The following is a 21,409-nucleotide window of genomic DNA, read 5'->3' as shown; positions in this document are numbered from 1 at the left end:
GGTTGTCTCCTCACCCAAACACATTCTAATCCTTCTATCTTCAACTCTCCCCTTGCACCTGCTGTCTTCAGTTATAGCAGTCTCACTGAGGATGAGGCCACATTCTTTTGGGAGTGCATAGTTACTGTTGATTTCTCAGAACTTCCACTTCTAAAACTTTTTGGCACATCCTGTTCTTAAACACACCTGCAATGCTCTTGTGGCTTTTTATACCCAAACTGCTAAATTCAGATGTCAAAAACGGTTATCACCTGGGATACACAAAGGAAAGGAGGTTCAGAAGAGAGAACCCATTAGTCATAAAACACAAACACTAAAACATATACTTTCTACATGTGAGCAATTCCTCTTGAGGGCAAAATCCACACCCTTTGTCCAACAAAGAGGGCCCATGAACAGGACTGGATGTGACAGAAGGTCCCTCTGGAACCAGTTAAGTACATAAATGCAAAGAGACAAGCCTCGTAAAGAATCATGAAAATAAAATTGAAGAAGGCCGGTTGATTTTCTGACTGTGGAAAAGAAAGATAAAGCATTAGAAAAACAAAAATCTCTCAGCATAGATTATTCTGACCCCTACAGGAAATTCTTGCAAATAGATGATCCAGAAATCTCTAACTCAAACAAAGACAGGAGGAGGAGGAAGAGGAAGAGGAAAAGAAGCAGAGAAGGAGGAGAAGAAGAAGGAGGAAGAAAAGGATGAGGAAGAGGAAAAGAAGAAGAGAAGAGGAGGAGTAGAAGGAAGAGGAGGAGGAGAAATGGCATGACATCTATATAGGTAGTATTTAAGAAAAAGGGAGACAAATTAAGCACAATTTATTAACATACAAGCAATAATTTAACATGGAACAGATGAAAACTATAAACAAATATTTTAACTTTAGCCATTTGGTGAGTGTGTAGTATATCCCATTGTAGTTTAATTTCCATTTCCCTATGACTGTGAAAAGAAAGTATTTAAAACTCTTAGAAAATTATATAGGCAAGGCCAAGCATGTTGGCTCACACCTGTAACTCAGGCATTTGGGAAGTCAAGGCAGGTGGATTGCTTGAGTTCAGGAGTCCAAGATCAGTCTGGGCAACATGGTGAAACCCTAATTCTACAAAAAATACAAAAATTATCTGGGTATGGTGGCAGGCATCTGTAGTCCCGGCTACTAGGGAGGCTGAGGTGGGAAGATGGCTTGAGCCTAGGAGGTCAAGGTTGCAGTAGGCCATGAGCATGTCAGCCTGGGTGACAGAGTGAGACCCTATTAAAAAAAAAAAAAGAAGAAAGAGAAAAAAAAGAGGAAAGAAAAAAAGAGAGAGAGAGAAGGAAGGAAGGAAGGAAGGAAGGAAGGAAGGAAGGAAGGAAGGAAAAAGAAAAGGAAAGGAAAGGAAAGGAAAGGAAAAGAAAGATTGTGTTGGCATATATGCTGTGGGAACAGAACTGAGTCTGATTATGAAGAAAATAATCACACTGCAATCTCTTGGAAGGGCAACATGAAACACTGAAGACCCTCCAGCATACCGCTTGTTATCAAAAGATTACTGGGCCGCAGCTTGGAGGTTTGCTTGTGTTTGCAGATATTTTTATTACCATTATCATGGTGTTCATTTTAATCCTAAGAGAAATAAGAGCAATTATGCCTTTGCAAATAATTTATCTGTGCCTCTGGTTAACTTCTAGCAATATAATGTTAGCAGTAGAAAGTGATTTCTTTAAAACGTTGCAGACAGACAGCTTCTTACACATCAGAAACAAAATTGTTAGATTTTGTACCTCTTCAGTCATACTAAATCAGTTCAATTAAACAAGTTATTGAGCACCTCCTATTCATCATGGGATTCTATTCGTCTAGAAGATGAGAATGCAAAGTTAAAATAGGCCTTGCCATCAAGACATACATAATATAATAGAGAACACACATATATATTTGCAAAGAACTAGAATTCTATTTGGTAAATGCAATAGTAAAAGCCTATGTGAGGCAGAGAGGGACACAGACCAGCGTGACCAATTGTGCCCGGCTAGCGGGGGGTGCGCAGCATAAAAAAGCTCCTGAGTAGCATTAAATGAATACCCCAGAGGTCAGTTGGATGGGATCAAGGGATCAAGCATTTCAGGCTTAGCCAATGGTGTTGAGTCAGATCAGGAAGTGCCTGTCATGCCATCCTAACATGTTTGAGTTTCATTCCTTAAGAAATGAGAAGTCCTGGCTAACACGGTGAAACCCTGTCTCCACTAAAATTACAAAAAATTAGCCAGGCGTATTGGCAGGCGCCTGTAGTCCCAGCTACTCAGGAGGCTGAGGCAGGAGAATTGCTTGAACCTCGGAGGCGGAGGTTGCGGTGAGTGGAGATCGCACCACTGCACTCCAGCCTGGGTGACAGAGCAAGACTCTGTCTCAAAATAAAATAAAATAAAATAAAATAAAACAAAATAAAATAAGAAATGAGAAGGCTGGGCACCGTGGCTCACACCTGTAATCCCAGTACTTTGGGAGGCTGAGTCGTGGGATCACTTGAGCCCAGAGTTCAAGACCAGCCTAGGCAACATAGCAAAACCCAGTCTCTACTAAAAGTAGAAAAATTAGCCGAGTGTGGTGGCGTGCACCTGTAGTCCCAGCTACTTGGGAGGATCACCTAAGCCGAGGAGGCAGAGGTTGCGGTGAGCCAAGGTCGTACCACTGCACTCCAGCCTGGGTGACAAGAGAAAGACCCTGTCTCAAAAAAGAAAAAGAAAAAGAAAAAAAAGACACAGCAACGCAAGAAGTTTTAAACATAGACGTGATCAGCAACGCAAGGAGTTTTAAACATAGACATGATTTGATCAGATTTGCCACTTATTAGATGACACAATGTGTCCTAGCACTGTAGCTGATGGATTGGAGTTGGAGGTCGAGAATAGACACTAGGGGCTGGACTCAGTGGCTCACACTTGTAATCCCAGCATTTTGCTGGGCCTAGGAGGGAGGAGCACTTGAGCCTAGGAGTTTAGAGGTTGCAGTGAGCCATAATTGTGCCACTGTACGCCAACCTGCACAACAGAAAAAGACCCCACCTCCAAAAAAAAAAAAAAAGAGAGAGACTAGGGTTCAACTCCAGTGGTTCAGTGGAAAAATAGTGCTGGCAGTGGAGTGGTAGGAAAAGACAGATTCAAAATACATATTCTAGGCCTTGTCAGTAGGATCTTGTGATTTAGTAAAAGTCAATGATCCTTGAGTATAAGATCATTTTATTTCTTTCTTAAAGACTTTTTCAGTCCTATGGTTTTAGTTTGTGTTCAGTCTCTCTTTTTTTTTTTTTTTTTTTAATAGTTTGTTTTCCTCTGGTAGAAAAATCAAGACAACTTCAGTTCAAATGTGGAGGCAATGGACTGCTTCATGCAGTACCTTATAGGAGGCAGTGCTTCACCATTTTCACATACTGTACACCACATGGCCACTCAGTTCTATCAGTTCACCAAGAGGTAATCAGAATCCAGTAGACTGTGCAAGTGACTTATAAATTGGAATTCCATTGTGTTCACTTACAATAAATACTAAGCCCAATTACAGAATTTACCCAATATTGTCACATGGTTCTCCCTTTTTCCTATTAAAAAAAAAAAACTAGCATTCAGAATATTCTATGTTTAGCAGACACTGAGAATAACGTTTCCAAATGTCTGAAAAATGTTACTCTTCTGGATGCAAGAATAAGACATTGGGCCGGGCACGGTAGCTCACGCCTGTAATCCCAACAGTTTTGGAGGCCCAGGCAGGATCACCTGAGGTCAGGGGCTCAAGACCCTCCTGGCCAACATGGTAAAACCCTGTCTTTACTAAAATTACAAAAATTAGCCAGGTGTGGTGGCAGGTTCCTGTAATCCCAGCTACTCGGGAGGCTGAGGCAGGAGAATCACTTGAACCTGGGAGGCAGAGGTTGCAGTGAGCCGAGATGGCCCCACTGTACTCCAGCCTGGGTGACAGAATGAGACCCTGTCTGAAAAAAGAAGAAGAAGAAGAAGAAGAAGAAGAAGAAGAAGAAGAAGAAGAAGAAGAAGAAGAAGACGACGACAATGACGACGACATTGGAACTCAAGATTTCTTGAAACTCCTCAAAACGACAAATGATTTGTAAAATGCTTCCAACATTATTCATACTCTGTTCTTCCTATTATAAATAGCTAAAAATGGTTTAATAAATAAAAAGCAATACATTTTAAAGCACTTACAAATAAGTAAATCCTATAGCAAATATTCAACCTCTGATAAACACCAATGAACATTAATGATTTATATTTAAGCAACATGACATTCAAATCTTGTAGCAAGATGAATAGCACTACACAGAATCACACAGAAAATGCCAATCTAAGGACTTACTTTCTTGCTACACTTGTTATTTCTTGGAACACCACTGGTAGGATTTATAGAAAGTATACTGCATATTTGAACTTATTAATTTTTTTTTTATTTGTAAGCATAGCTCACTGTTAGTAGCACATAGGGCCACAAATTTACACTTACACCATGACAACAGCTACAAATAAAATGGCCTGATTAACTCCACCCAGCCCTTGTCTCATTTCCAGATACCTCAGTCTTAACTTCTGATTCTGTGAGTAAATATTTCCTGCGTCTGCTCTTACGTGACCACAATAGATCCCCTTCTCTATGTTGATAGTTAAGCTTTAATTATAATATTTTGTGAAAAACACTGAGCAGAGTGGAAAATGCATTTCTTAGGGCCCACTACTCTGTTTGGAAATTATAAGGCAAGTGTTTATCAATGTGAGTTAGACTCACACACCACTTACTTATCAACTGCTATGCAATGGATATGATGATCAATGCCAATGGTTCAGTGGTCACGTCTTAGATCAGAGAAAATGAAATCAAAACCCACTCTCTTTTCATTCCTAGTAATATACTTCAAGACCAGCCTCAGCAACATAGCGAAAGCCCATCTCTACAAAAATTAGCCAGGTGTAGGGGTGCAAGTCTATAGTCCCAGCTACTCAGAAGGCAGAGGTGGGAGCATTACTTGAGCCCCGGAGTTTGAGGCTGCGCTGAACGGTAATTGCACCACTGCACTTCCAGCTTGGGTGACAGAGTAAGACCCTGTCTCAAAAATAAATAAATAGGCCGGGTGCAGTGGGTCGCGCCTGTAATCCCAGCACGTTGGGAGGCCAAGGCAGGCGGATCACCTGAGGTCAGGAGTTTGAGACAAGCCTAGTCAACATGGTGAAATCCTGTCTCTACTAAAAATACAAAAATTAGCCAGATGAGGTGGCAGGTGCCTGTAATCCCAGCTACTAGGGAGGCTCAAGTAATCCTCCCGCCTCAGCCACCTGAAGTGCTGGGATTATAGGTGTGAACCATCGCGCCTGGCTTCCAATGGTATTTAAATGCATAATGATTTGATATAAATTTTCATTCGTATAAAAATATACAAGCTAGTCTTCCATGTTGCCCAGAGCAGAACTTGTTTCTGTAACAATTTATAGGAAAACATCATGAATCCCAAAGCCTTTGATATTCTGCAAGTAAAAGAGGAATTGTGCCTATTCCTTGCGTCAGGAGCTCATTTAAGTACAGATGGAATAGTGTGACATACAAGTAGACCACAAACACAGTATCGCTAATCATCAGAAAAATGTAAATCAGGGCCGGGGTTGGGGGGCGGGGGGAGAGTCAGGTGTCTGCGAGCTCTGCTTGCGGGCTCTGAGTGGCTGCAGCCGCCGCCCCTGCCACGAGACGGTGATCTTGGGCGCGGAAGGGCGAGGGCGCCCTCTGCAGGAGGAGTTGCCGCTGCCGTGGCCGCCCGGCTGCCGGGAGCCGACAGCTTCGCGCCGGCGTTGTCAGCTCCTTGAAACAGGGAATCATGTCTTACTCATCTTTGTATCCCCAGTGTCTAGCAGTTCCTGATACATAGTTTTAGCTGAATTTTGGGACTTGGCCACTGCTTCACCAAGGTCTGATACTAGTAATAATCACACTGGAAGGTTCTAGTTACGGGTAACTGTTTCTAGCGCCAAACCTAAAAGAAGAAAGAACTGGTTCGGAACAGCAATATATACAGAAGTAGTTGTAGATGGAGAAATCAGGAAAACAGCAAAATCCAGTAGTTCTTCTAATCCAAACTGGGATGAACAGCTAACTGTAAATGTTACGCCACAGACTACGTTGGAATTTCGAGTTTGGGGTCATCATGCTTTAAAAGCAGATGCTTTATTAGGAAATGCAACGATAGATTTGAAACACAACAGAAAATTGGAAAGAGTCAAAGAATAATTGAAACTTTCCTTGGAAAACAAGAATGGCACAGCACAAACTGGTGAATTGATGGTTGTGCTTGATGGACTGGTGATTGAGCAAGAAAATATAACAAACTGTAACTCATCTCCAGCCATAGAAATACAGCAAAATGGTGATGCCTTACGTGAACATGGAGAGCCTTCAGCAAGGACAACTGCCAGGTTGGCTGTCGAAGGCACGAATGGAATAGATAATCATGTACCTACAAGCACTCTAGTGCAAAACTCATGTTGCTCGTATGTAGTTAATGGAGACAATATACCTTCATCTCCATCTCAGGTTGCTGCCAGACCCCAAAATACACCACCTCCAAAACCACTCACATCTGAGCCTGCCAATGACACTGTTAATAGAGAATCATCCTCATTTGCACCAACTGATAATGCTTCTGTCACGGGTATTCCAGTAGTGTCTGAAGAAAATGCCTTGTCTCCAAATTGCACTAGTACTACTGTTGAAGATCCTCCAGTTCAAGAAATACTGACTTCCTCAGAAAACAATGAATGTATTCCTTCTACCAGTGCAGAATTGGGATCTGAATCTAGAAGTATATTAGACCCTGACACCTCTAATTCTGGAAGTAGTTCTGCTTTTGAAGCAGCCAAATCAAGGCAGCCAGATGGGTGTATAGATCGTTTGTGACAGGAATCTGGGAATGCCAACACAGAAACGTTGCCATCAGGGTGGAAACAAAGAAAAGATCCTCATGGTAGAACCTATTATGTGGATCATAATACTCGAACTATCACATGGGAGAGACCACAACCTTTACCTTCAGGCTGGGAAAGAAGAGTTGATGATCATGGAAGAGTTTATTATGTGGATCATAGCACCGGAACAACGTGGCAGCGGGCTACCATGGAATCCGTCCGAAATTCTGAACGGTGGCAATCTCAGCGCAACCAGTTGTAGGGAGCTATGCAACAGTTTAACCAACGATACCTCTATTCAGCTTCAATGTTAGCTGCAGAAAATGACCCTTATGGACCTTTGCCACCAGGCTGGGAAAAAAGAGTGGATTCAACAGACAGGGTTTACTTTGTGACTCATAACACAAAAACAACCCAGTGGGAAGATCCAAGAACTCAAGGCTTACAGAATGAAGAACCTCCGCCAGAAGGCTGGGAAATTAGACATACTCATGAAGGTGTGAGGTACTTTGTTGATCATAATGCGAGAACAACAACATTCAAAGATCCTCGCAATGGGAAGTCATCTGTAACTAAAGGTGGTCCACAAATTGCTTTTGAATGCAGCTTTAGATGGAAACTTGCTCACTTCTGTTATTTATGCCAGTCTAATGCACTACCCAGTCATGTAAAGATCAATCTGTCCCAGCAGACGTTGTTTGAAGATTCCTTCCAGCAGCTTATGGCATTAAAACCCTATGACTTGAGGAGGCGCTTACATGTAATATTTAGAGGAGAAGAAGGACTTGATTATGGTGGTCTAGTGAGAGAATAGTTTTTCTTGCTTTCGCATGAAGTTTTGAACCCAATGTATTGCTCATTTGAGTGTGCGGGGAAGAACAACTATTGTCTGCAGATAAATCCAGCATCAGCCATTAATCCAGACCATCCTTCGTACTTCTGTTTCATTGGTAGTTTTATTGCCATGGCACTATTTCATGGAAAGTTTATCAATACTGGTTTCTCTTTACCATTCTACAAGTGTATGTTAAGTAAAAAACTTACTATTAAGGATTTGGAATCTATTGATACTGAATTTTATAGCTCCCTTATCTGGATAAGAGGTAGCAACATTGAAGAATGTGGCTTAGAAATGTACTTTTCTGTTGACATGGAGATTTGGGGAACAGTTACTTCACATGACCTGAAGTTGGGAGTTTCCAATATTCTGGTGACTGAGGAGAACAAAGATGAATATATTGGTTTAATGACAGAATGGCATTTTTCTCGAGGAGTACAAGAACAAACCAAACTTTCCTTGATGGTTTTCATGAAGTTCTTCCTCATCAGTGGCTATAGTACTTCGATGAAAAAGAATTAGAGGTTACGTTGTGTGGCATGCAGGACGCTGACTTGGCAGATCGGCAGAGAAATAATGTTTATCGACATTACACAAGAAACAGCCAGCAAATCATTTGGTTTTGGCAGTTCGTGAAAGAGACAGACAATGGAGTAAGAATGCTACTTCATCACTGGAACCTGCCATTTATCTCTAGGAGGATTTGCTGAGCTCATAGGAAGTCATGGGCCTCAAAAGTTTTGCATTGAAAAAGTTGGCAAAGACACTTGGTTGCCAAGAAGCCATATGTGTTTTAATCGCTTGGATCTACCACCATGTAAGACTTATAAACAACGAAAGGAAAAACTTCTTCTTTTTGCAATAGAAGAGACAGGGATTTGGACAAGAATGAATGTGGCTTCTTGTTTTGGAGGAGCTATTGCATTTAAATATCCCAGCCAAAAAAAATTACACAGAGAGCATATATCAGCTGTTCATTCTGTACAGTGAATTTTCTGAACCTCTCAAAGTATGTTTTCCATTCTTCCACAGAAATATGCAAAACATATTTCATCCTTTTCTACTTTATTTATTGTTCTCGTGAAATGACTGACCAGGAAAAAGATCATCCTCAAATTCTGAAGCAAGTGAGAGACTTTATTAAAAATACATATATAGCTATATAAGCATATATGATAGTGGCTCTAGTTTTACAGAGCTCCAAGTGCATTAAACATGACAGCTGTTCATTCATAAACATCTGGATTTGCTTTACCTTATTAATATTATCTAGCGGGAAAAGTGCAAATCGCTCCATGTTCTTCTCTCCCTTATGTAACATCTCCTGAGGGTGTTTAGTTGCATGGCTGTTCAGGAAGGTATTAAGGGCTTAGACCAAATCTTACTTTAAGTATGTTTTTAAAAAAAATGGCCGGGCGCGGTGGCTCAAGCCTGTAATCCCAGCACTTTGGGAGGCCGAGACGGGCGGATCACGAGGTCAGGAGATCGAGACCATCCTGGGTAACACAGTGAAACCCCGTCTCTACTAAAAATATAAAAACTTAGCCGGGCGAGGTGGCAGGCGCCTGTAGTCCCAGCTACTCGGGAGGCTGAGGCAGGAGAATGGCGTGAACCCGGGAGGCGGAGCTTGCAGTGAGCTGAGATCCGGCCACTGCACTCCAGCCTGGGTGACAGAGCGAGACTCCGTCTCAAAAAAAAAAAAAAAAAAAAAAAAAAATGCTGCCGGCTTTTCTGAAGACAGCTGCTTGAACCTGTCAGTTTGTTTTAAATAAATACAATAGTTGAAAGTTTTTCTCTGTTGTATCAGTAATATTGTCAAAGTAATGTATAAAACTATAACTTATACATGAAAGTCATATACTAGATCCAATCCTATTTAGTTTATTATCGAAATTGGAAGGATTCATTGAGCAGCATAGAAGTGTGTTTACGTGTTACTTTGAGATGCTAGGTATTTGTGGAATTAAAAAGAATCAGGCACTGTTGTACTTTGTTTTTAAATCTGTGATTTTTTTCAAATTGAATTCATAATAAATGGATACAATTTCATACTTAGGAACATATAAAAGGTAGTGTGAACTCTGCCACTTTTTTTGTGTTCAAAGTTGTGGTTTTATGAAACCAGATGGATTGAAGAGTTACATAAGCATTTGAATGCTCTAATATGAGGCTAATGATTTTCTGTTAGTGTTTGAACATCTTCATTCCTCTCAAATTCATAACAGTTCTATTTATCTGAATTGAATAAGCATATAAAAAATGACATTTATCAGCCTCTGGAATTCAATGCTGTTCTTTCCTTACGTTTACATCTTTGCGAGGCATAGATGAGCTGAAGCTTCCATTCTGTAGGTATTCCATAACATCTTATGGTGCTTTGAGGCTTGCAGGAAAGATTAACCGCCAACAAACAACATAGGTAGATATCACAAAGCAGTAAAAAGGATAAAAACAATACATTTGGTAGAATCAAAGTACTTATGGATGCATAGAATATTGACTAAATGGGAAGAACTGAAAACTGGAATAAATTGTAGTGTCTTCTGTTCCAAAAATGAGGAAGATTATGCCTTCCTTTCTTTTTCTTACTTAATATTTCAGATAGATACTTCACATAACTCAGCATAATTCATCAATTCCATATTGGAATAAAATTAGTCCATACCTGAATTCTCATTTCTCTTTTGGATCAGAACAACAACAACAAACTATAATAGCTAAATTTTTCAAATAATAGTACCAAAGCAGGGGAAATTACACTGATATAGACACATGTATATCATGCTGGCAGTGTTTTAAATACATTCCATAGTTTTTGGAAATAACTTTTTTATCACATATTTGTGTAGTATTTTCAATTATTTTTCTTGGCTTTAGAAGTCATATTTTGTTGAAATTAATAAGGCATTTACTAGTGGGACTAGTCAAAGATCCTGAGATGGTATCAGTTACTGATAAGTAATCTATCTCATCATTTTATATAAACAGAGCAATTTCAGTGGAAAACTATTAGGAGATCTAAGCCTGATAGTTTTTGTAGTAAATTTTGTTCATGAAATTTTCAACTTCTAATTGTCTTATTTTAAAATTTACAAAATGGTTTCAAGAAAAAAGACCAAATCTTAATACATGTCTATAGTACTTAACTGAATTAGAAACCCAGCAGAAATAAAGTACAAGATTTCATGATATTATTATATGGCTGTGTTCTTTCAAATTAGTCCCAAAACAAAAGGAAAGCATTTTCCTCCACTCTTTCATTAGCTGCCCTGTCTGCCTACCTCTGACCTTCGCTGGTGACCTGCAGTTCTGGTTGGAAAGGGGAGAAAAATAAATAGAAATTTTCACTTCAGGGCTGGTCCTTATAAAATTTGTCTTTCTGTGCCTCTCAGCAGCTAGCTTGCTTGCTCTCTCTCTCTTTCCTCTTTTTCTTTCTCTCTTTCTTTTTTTCTTCCTTCCTTCCTCCCTTCCTCCTTTCTTTCCTTTCCTTCTTTTCTTTTCTTTTCCTTTCCTTTTCTTTTCCTTCTTTCTTTTCTTTCTTTTTTTCTCTTTTCTTTCTTTCTCTGTCCTTCCTTCCTTCTTTTCTCTCTGTTTCTCTCTCTCTTTCCTTATTTCCTTCCTTCTTCTTTCCTTCCTTCTTCTTTCCTTCCTCCTTCTTTCCTTCCTCCTTCCTTCCTTTCTTTCTCTGTCTCTCTTTCTCTCTGTTTCTTTCATTCATTTGTTCATTCATTCGTCACTGTCACCTAGGCTGAACTGCAGTGGAACAATCATAGCTCACTGCATCTTCAACCTCCCAGGCTCAAGTGATCCTCCTGCCTCAGCCTCCCAAGTGGCAGGGACTACAGGCATGCACTATCACATTCGGCTAATTTTCTTTTTCTTTTTCATTTTGTGTGTGTGTGTGTGTGTGTGCGTGTGTGTGTGTGGAGATAGGGTCTCACTATGTTGCCTAGGCTGGTCTTGAACTCCTGGCCTCAAGAAATTCTCCTGCCTCATCCTCCCCAAGTGCTGAGATTACAGGCATGAGTCAGTGTGTTTGGCCAGCATATTTTATTTTCTTAAAAGAGGCTCATATCCTTAATTCCCACAAGAACTTGAACTCATTGTTAATGATATCCTAGGTTGGGTCAGGCAAAAAACTTCATACTATAGCAGATCACATGGAACAAAAGTCCTGATGAGAAGCTCAGTTCCACCAACTACTTTTGGCAAGTCCTATCACCTTTCTAGGATCAGAGTGCTCACCTCTAAGATTGGGAGGAGGGTGGCTGGCTCATCAGTTCTAAACCTCATTTCCCCTGTAACACACGTAACAGGTGATCATATCTATGAACAAAAAACACTCACTGAGGAAACCCAAAACATTTCCGGAGATATAAAGTGAAGCGCAAGTAGATTTTTTCTTTTTTTATGTTCTTGACAGTTTTGTTTTAACATAATGTGAGGGGTTATATAATATTTCACTGACAGCCAAATAAAAGAACAGCAAATGAATTTCATTTCCTTCTAGTAAAGTAGTATAATGGTTTATGTAGACCAGTTTGGTTTGACATGGCATTCCAAAAAGCGTTTATGATGTTATAAGTAAATAAAATTGCTATTTATTTCACAAGGAAAAAAATAGGCCTAACTAAATTCTTATTTTTTCTTAATTTTTAAAATTTTTCTGGGTACACGGTGTATATATTTATGGGGTGCATGAGGTGTTTTGATACATGCATGCAGTGTGACATAAGCACATCATGAAAAATAGGGTGTCCATCCCCTCAAGCGTTTACCCTTTGAGTTACAAACAATTCAACTGTACTCTTTAAGTTATTGTAAATAAATTCTTAAATTAAAAAAAATGAATTTTGATATTTTAATATTCTCTACCCCAAGATAAACTAAATTGAGCAGATTTCTTTACGCGCTGGCATATTCAATATTGTGATATGTGTGACTTTTTTCTTTTCTTTTTCTTTTTTTTTTTTTTTTTGAGACGGAGTCCCACTCTGTTGCCCAGGCTGGAGTGCAGTGGCCGGATCTCGGCTCACCACAAGCTCCGCCTCCCGGGTTCATGCCATTCTCCTGCCTCACGCTCCCGAGTAGCTGAGACTACAGGCGTCCACCACCACGCCCGGCTAATTTTTGTATTTTTAGTAGAAATGGGGTTTCACCATGTTGGTCAAGCTGTCCTCGATCTCCTGACCTCGTGATCCACCTGCCTCAGCCTCCCAAAGTGCTGGGATTACAGGTGTGAGCCACCGCCCCTGGCCCCTTTTCTTTTTTTTTCTTTCTTTCTTTTTTTTTTTTTGAGAGAGGGAGTCTTGCTCTGTCGCCCAGGCTGGAGTGCAGTGGCGCAATCTCGGCTCACTGCAACCTCTGGTTCAAGCGATTCTCCTGCCCCAGCCTGGGATTACAGGCTCCCGCCACCACACCTGGCTAATTTGTGTATTTTTAGTAGAGATGGGGTTTCACCATGTTGGTCAGGCTGGTCTCAAACTGCTGACCTCAAGTGATCCACCCGCCTCCGTCTCTCAAAGTGCTAGGACTACTGGCCTGAGCCACTGAGACAAGCCGTGACTTTCTTTTTTTTTTTTTTTGAGACGGAGTCTGGCTGTGTCGCCCAGGCTGGAGTTCAGTGGCGCGACCTCGGCTCACTGCAAGCTCCGCCTCCTGGGTTCACGCCATTCTCCTGCCTCAGCCTCCCGAGTAGCTGGGACTACAGGCGCCGCCACCATGCCTGGCTAATTTTTGTTGTATTTTTAGTAGAGACAGGGTTTCACCGTGTTAGCCAGGGTGGTCTCAATCTCCTGACCTCGTGATCTGCCTGCCTCGGCCTCCCAAAGTGCCGGTATTACAGGCATGAGCCACCCACCACGCCCGGCCAAGGCCCTGACTTTCTAATAGGATAATGGAGCACACAGCAGGTACTCCCTGGATCAGCGTCCTGAGACAACAGATTGGGAAAAGCTTGTGCAGTGCTAAGAACCTGAGATTTGGAGCTAGAGACCTGTGACTTGGTCCTAATTCTGCCACTCACTGTGTGATCTTCCACAATCACCTGACTTCTGAAGTTTCAGCTTTATCATATGTAATCACTGATAATTACACTGTACCTCTAGGGATTGTAGTGAAACAAAAGAAGCTAGTAATTTCTTAATGACTATCATATGGTTGTTGGATGATAAATGCTGTCATTAGGACCTTTTCTTACTAGTTTTCACTAGAAAGACAGACTCTTATTTCTACTATAAGTAGACCCAGCCTGATACCACATCTGAAATATCCTCCTACTGATCTGGGATCATGAAAATGTTTTCAGTACTAAATTTTTAATTCCATTTAATGAGCACATATTAACCACTTCCTTTATACTATGAAATACATGATATCAGAATAAGACATCATTTTAGCCTTTGAATTTCTTACAATCCAATTGCCACAATTTACTCTGCAGTCTTAATTTAAACTCCTCAATGCTAATGCAAAAGTTATATTAATTTCACCCCACCTTTTTTTTAGCGAATTCTTATTTAAATATATACAATGAAGATATGGCTAAATAATATAGATGGGCATTTGCACCAACATTCTACAGAATTTGTAACTTCATTTAGGAAAGGGGATAAGCATGCTTTTAAAGTTTTCAGTATCGTCTTAATTACTTGGGGGAAGTATAATCAGCTTTAAAACAACAAGGAAAGAATAAATTGTACTGCAAACAGGAAAAAAATAAATGTAAGAAAGAAAAGTAAGGGAAGCAGCTCATTGTTTTTATTTAGAAAAGTTGTAAATGCGGCCGGGCGCGGTGGCTCACGCCTGTAATCCCAGCACTTTGGGAGGCCGAGGTGGGCGGATCACGAGGTCAGGAGATCGAGACCATCCTGGCTAACACGGTGAAACCCCGTCTCTACTAAAAATACAAAAAACTAGCCGGGCGTGGTGGCAGCGCCTGTAGTCCCAGCTACTCGGGAGGCTGAGGCAGGAGAATGGCCTGAACCCGGGAGGCGGAGCTTGCAGTGAGCTGAGATCTGGCCACTGCACTCCAGCCTGGGCGACAGAGGGAGACTCCGTCTCCAAAAAAAAAAAAAGAAAAGTTGTAAATGCATGTTTCATTTTGGTTTAACTGAGAGTTAGCAATATTTCATCTTTTTAATATATTTTGACAAACAAAAGTTGTGTATGTTTATGATGTATAACATAAAGTTTTGATATATGTATACATTGTGGAATGGCCAATTCAAGCTAATTAACATACATATTATTTTACTTTTTTGTGGTGAAAATACTTAAAATCTACCCTCTTAGCAATTTCAACTATACAATACATTGTTAACTATAGCCATCATGTTTTACAGCAAACTTTGGGTCTAACTGAAACTTTACACCTTTGACCATCTCTAAACCCCCTCCAAGGCCCCTTGAAACCATTCTAGTCTCTAGTATCTGGTCTATGAGTCTGACAATTCTACATATAAGGGAGACCACGTGGTATTTGTCTTTCTGTGTCATAATATTCTCTAGGTTTATCCTTGTTGTTGCAAATGACAGGATTTTATTATTTTTGAAAGCTAAATAATATCCCATTGTGTATATATACCACATTTTCTTTGTCCTTTCATCCACTGATAGATACATTCTAATACTTAAGTTGATCCCTTAGCTTGGCTATGGTGAATAATGCCACAGTGAACATGAGAGTGCAGCTACTAATTTCATTTAGTGGAATTGCTGGATCATATGGTAGTTCTAGTTTTAACTTTTTGAGCAACCTTCACATTGTTTTTCATAATGGCTGTACTAATTAACATTTCCATCAGCAGTGCAGAAGGGTTGCCTTTTCTCCACATCCTCACCAACATTTGTTATCATTTGTCTTTTCGATAATAGACATGCAAACAGGTATGAGATGATATCTCATTGCAGTTTTGATTTGCATTTCCCTGATGATTAGTGATGTTGAGCATTTTGTCATATGTTGTTTGTATGTATTCTTTTGAGAAATGTGGATTCAAATCCTTTCCCCATTTTTTAATCAGGTTGTTTTTTTATTATTGAGTTGTTTGAGTTCCTTATATATTATCTTTCAATCTCTCAAAATACATTGTTGAAATGTACTCACCTATTTTTGGACTATGATTGACTGCAGGTAACTAAACCATAGAAAGCAAAACTGCAGCAGATAAGGAGGGACTACTGTACTCAATAATGAAGAATTGAAAGCTTCTAAGATCAGGAACAAGCAAGGATGTCCACTCCTGCCACTTTTATTCAACATAATACTGGAAATCCTAGGCAGAGCAATTAAGTAAGAAAAAGAAATATGTGGCATCCAAGCCAGGAATGGTGGAAGCCAGGCGAGGTGGTTCACACATATAATCCCAGCACTTTGGGGGGCCAAGACAGGTGGATCATTTGAAGTCAAGAGTTTGAGACCAGCCTGGCCAACATGGTGAAATCTCATCTCTACTAAAAATACAAAAATTAGCTGGGTATGGTAGTGTACGCCTGTAGTCCCCGCTATTGGGAAGGCTGAGACAGGAGAATCACCTGAACCTGGGAGGTAGAGGTTGCAGTGAACTGAGATCATGCCACTGTACTCCAGCCTGGGTGACAGAGTGAGACTCCATCTCAAAAATAAATAAATAAATAAATAAATATTTTAAAAAGTTAAATTGTCTCTGTAGATGACATGGTTTTATTTATAGAAAACCCTTAAATCTCCACCAAAAAAACTGTTAGAGCTGATAAGGGAGTTTAGTACAGTTTCAGGATACAAAGATTAACATAAAAAAGTAGCACTTCTAGATACTAACAAACTATTTGAAAAAAGAGAATAATTTCATAATACCAAAAGAAAAAAAAAACCCTTAGGAATAAATTTAACAAGAAGGTGAAAGATTGAAACCTATAAAACAGTGATGAAAGAAATTTTAAAAGACACAAATAATTGAAATGGTATCCCTTGTCCATGGATTAGAAGAATTAATAATGTGAAAATATCCATGCTACTCAAAGTAATAGAGAGATTCAATACAATCCCTATGAAAATTCCAATGACATTTTTCACAGAAATATAAAAACAATCCTAAAAGTCATATGGAACCACAAAAGACTCTGAATAGCCAAACCATTCTTGCGCCAATAGAACAAGGTCAGAACAACACACTGTGTGATTTCAAACTCTACTATAAAGCTATAAGAATCAAAATAGCATGATGCTGGCATAAAAACAGACACATAGACCCAATGGAACCAATCCAGACCAATCCAGAAATATTTCATCTTGAAAATATTAACTTTTGGCCAGGCGCGGTGGCTTACGCCTGTAATCCCAGCACTTCGGGAGGCTGAGGCGGGCAGATCATGAGGTCAAGAGATCGAGACCATCCTGGCCAACATGGTGAAAACCCATCTCTACTAAAAATACACAACTTAGCTAGGCATGGTGGTGTGTTCCTGTAGTCCCAGCTACTTGGGAGGCTGAGGAAGGAGAATCACATGAACCCGGGAGGCAGGGGTTGCAGTGAGAGGAGATTGCACCACTGCACTCCAGCCTGGCAACGGAATGAGACTCCGTCTCAATAAGAAATAAATAAGATAAAATAATAAAATATTAACTTTTATGAAACACCCTATTACACAGGGGAGAAATAAGAAATACTAATTGAGCTTTTCTAAAATTATAGAATATATCATGGATATTAGACACTCAAATACTTATGTTAAATCAAGGTTGGAACTGGAAAGACCAATAAGATATGTGTGAACTCAAGAGTTGCTACTGGCATAAAAATTGATGCACTGTTTCTAGCAATATATAGCAAGAACCCTAAAAAAGTTCATAGCTTCAACTTTATAATCCCAATATTGGAAATTTAAAGAATAAAAGCTTTATTTATATACCTTTGTAAAACAGTGGCATTTGTAAGAGCAAAGCCCTTGAAACAATCTGATTGTGTAGCAGCTACACAATGGCTGATTAAATGACAGGTGTCATGAGGAAATTTGTGCAACCACTAACAACACAAATACAAGATTGTAGAAGAGTGAATGCAAAGCTATCTTAAGTACAAACAACTGTAAAGTGATTATGACTAGGCAAAGCCAATGCATGCATGTATACAACTGAAGAAGGCATGTAGAGATATAAGTAATTCTTTACTATGAAAGCATTTGTTTATTTTTAACAGCTTAGTGAGATATAATTTACATGCCATAAAATTCATCTGGTTGAAGTATGCTAGTCAATCGTTTTAAGTACATATATGGAATGCTTATTTTTAAAAATGACTTAAACTTTTTTATTTTTATTTACTTATTTTTAATTTTTATTTTTTTTATTTTTTTGGTGAGACAGGGTCTCACTCTCTCACCCAGACAGGAGTGCATTGGTGCGATCTTGGCTTTTCACAACCTCTGCCTCACAGGCTCAAGTGGTTCTCCTGCCTCAGCCTCCCGAGTAGCTGGGATTACAGGTGTATGCCCCTACAACCCAGCTAATTTGCATATTTTTAGTAGAGACAGGGTTTCACCATGTTGACCAGGCTGGTCTCCAACCCCTGATGGCAAATGATCCACCCAAAGTGCTGCAGTGCTGGGATTACAGGCATGAGCCACTGCGCCCAGCCAACTTTTCTTTTTCTTTTTTTCTTTCTTTTCTTTTCTTTTTTTTTTTGAGACAGACTCTCCCTCTGTTGCGAATGCGGGAGTGCAGTGGCGCGATCTCAGTTCACTGCAACCTCTGCCTCCTGGGTTCAAGCAATTCTCCTGCCTCAGCCTCCTGAATAGCTGGGATTACAGGCGCGCGACACCACACCTGGCTAAGTTTTTATTTTTTTAGTAGAGACGGGGTTTCACCATGTTGTTCTGGAATTCCTGACCTCGTGATCCGCCCACCTCAGCCTCCCAAAGTGCTGGGATTACAGGAAAGAGCCACGGCACCCGGCCCCCGACTTTTCTTTCAAGATGAGGGAAGAGATCAGTAGATCTAATAGCCTGGTACAAAGAGGACTCATATTTTAATTTGTTTAAGCTCTACTGAAAAATTATTGCTACTGTATCCATGTAGTGAACATAATTCCAAATAATATGTTTGGACTTAATATCCAAATAGGTATCAAGGCAGTCCAACAAGATTTTTTTTTTTTTTTTAATCTGAGTACATTACTGGCAGTAAATTTCCTCTTTATTTCCCAGCTCACATAAGGTTTGTATTCTCTCCCAACTGGTCCCAGCAAGTTTAAATCTACTATATCTAATGTCACTTCTGGAGCCTACAGTCTCTCATACATTCTGCTTTGGTAGGAAGAAGGAAACAACATGATACAGTTGGTTTTATCTGAAGAAAAAATGTGGAATGATGATAAACACACAGGCGTTGGATTTAGACTTGGATTTGAACTCAAGCTCTGCTATTTGTTATGTACTCTGAGGCTTATCTGCCCCAGTTACCTCATCTATAAAATAGGGCTAATGTCACTTATTTGCAGGGTGGTAATGGACCTGATAAATACTAAGCACTTAGCACATTAGCTGGAATGTTGGTGAGGCTCACTCCCTAGAGTAACGACTATGATGATAAATCCCTGATTAATTACCCCAGAGCCACACACACTGAAGCTTTGTTTCCCAGACCACACCAACCATGAGAAAACCAAATAGAGGCATGAGTTACAATTAAAGAATTATTTCCGCATCCCTCCCATTTTCCTGGGACTCTCACTGCGGCAAACACCATTGCAGAAAAGAGGCGATGCTCCACACGCCTCCTCCTTGGTTGTCGGTGCGTGTCCACAGAGCTGTCCTGCATCAACAGAGCCGCCCCTACTCATCTTCCTCTAGCACTGATGACCTGTCTCACCAAAGTGCCATTCTCATCCCAAGCATAGGGTTCTGCTTTTTCCCATTCATAACTTTTGGAAAACTTCAAAAGATGGTCTTATTCCTTGGGGGAATAACCCAGCCACACCAGCTGTGATTACAGAATAAAGTTAAACTTCTCTACTGGCTTGGCAGGAGCCTCACCAACCTACTTGCTGGACATTTCCACACCTGCACACATACACATCTGCTTAAACTATACCCCAAACATTTCTGAGACTTTCCCAAAGTATCTTGGTTATAAACCCCTCAGGTTCTTTCGACAGAATTCCTGTAACTAGGTGTGCATATATATGTGTGTGAGTGTGTGTGTTTTCTTCTTAGATGTGAACTCAAACATTTTTTTTTCTGCTCTAAAGAGGTTTGGCAAGGTTTTGAGCATTGACAGCCTGAGCTTCAATTTTGCAAAAAAAAAAAAAAAAAAAAGGAAAGGATAAAAGTTGAGGACTTTGTTTTCAAAAACCTAGAATGGGCCGGGCACAGTGGCTCACACCTGTAATCCTAGCACTTTGGGAAACTGATGTGGGTGAATGCTTGAGCCCAGGAGTTTGAGACCAGCCTGGTAAACATGGCAAAACTCCATCTCTTCAAAAAATACAAATAATAATAATAATAATAACTGGGTGTGGTGGTGCATGCCTGTAGTCCCAACTCCTTGGGAGGCTGAGGTGGGAGGATAACCTGAACTCAGAAGGTCAAGGTTGCAGTGAGCCAAAATCCTGCCACTGCACTCCAGCCTGGGCAACAAACAGAATGAGACCCTGTCTCAATAAATAAATAAACAAAAAATAAACAACAATGACAAAAAACTAGAATGGAGTCGAGGAGCTGGGTTGTTTGAAAAGGTCAGGGTTCCCAGGGTTGAGACAGAAAGGAGTGGCCTGGACTTGAGGAAGGGGAGTGGTGGAAATCTTTTTGCATGACCTCAATGTGGTGCAGCTATGCGGGCATCCCCTATGTGAGAACAGGCAGTGGGGTTTCCCAGTTCGCACACAGGGGATGCCTGCATAGTTACAGCACATTGAGGTTCCTGATTGTAAAGCTTAGTGTAGAATGCATTGTTCAGTTTGGAAAATGAACATTTTCACTGTGACAAAGATAGAGTCAAGATCAGCAGTTCATCCTTAAATTACCAAAAGTCATAGGATTCCTGTAGAATTGTCGGTTAAAATTAAGATTTTCTACCACGGAAAAATTAGATTTTCTTCCAACTTTGATGGGTGTTGTTGGGGAAGGGAGGTCAGATTGATTTTATTTGGAAAATAAAATAATATTACATTTTCTTTACTTTCAGTGCCTGGAATAAATCACATGCTTAAGAAATCATTCTTACCCCAAGATCATGATAATATTCTTGTGTACTTTCTTTGAAAAGCTTTGCCTTTTAACCCTTATATTTGGTGGAAATCCACCTGGAACTGATTTTTTAACATGGTATTAAAATGGGGTCAGGATTCACTTTCTTTCTCCACATGGAGATCCAATAGATGTAGCACCTTCTACTTGTAAAGAATATTGTTTCCTCACTTCTCTGCAGAGCCACCTTTCTCACTAATTCAGTTCTGTAGGTATGAGTCTGTTCAGATCCTCTACTTCATTCCAGTAGGCAGTTGTTTATTCTTAACTATTGTAACTTGTCTCTTGCATTGCTATATGCGTTTTAGTATTAGCTTGTCAATTTTTTCACAAAATCTGTTTGGGCTTTCATTGAAATTGCATTAGGTCTATAGATGTATAGAACTATTTAGGATGTATTTTACATATTGAAA

General features: G+C 40.0%; 1 pseudogene across 1 annotated transcript; it reads left to right on the top strand.

The window, feature by feature from the left end:
- Positions 1-3,281: 3,281 nt before the first annotated feature.
- LOC698970 (NEDD4-like E3 ubiquitin-protein ligase WWP1 pseudogene) lies at positions 3,282-8,664 on the top strand (annotated as a pseudogene). Its single transcript, XR_013414476.1, has one exon. The product of XR_013414476.1 is annotated as an NEDD4-like E3 ubiquitin-protein ligase WWP1 pseudogene (transcript).
- The last annotated feature ends 12,745 nt before the right edge of the window (positions 8,665-21,409 follow it).

Source organism: Macaca mulatta, chromosome 2 (genome assembly GCF_049350105.2).
Source record: "Macaca mulatta isolate MMU2019108-1 chromosome 2, T2T-MMU8v2.0, whole genome shotgun sequence".
Taxonomy (NCBI): domain Eukaryota; kingdom Metazoa; phylum Chordata; class Mammalia; order Primates; family Cercopithecidae; genus Macaca; species Macaca mulatta.
Note: the sequence above shows the minus strand (reverse complement) of the source record. Positions and strands in the feature narration are given on the sequence as shown.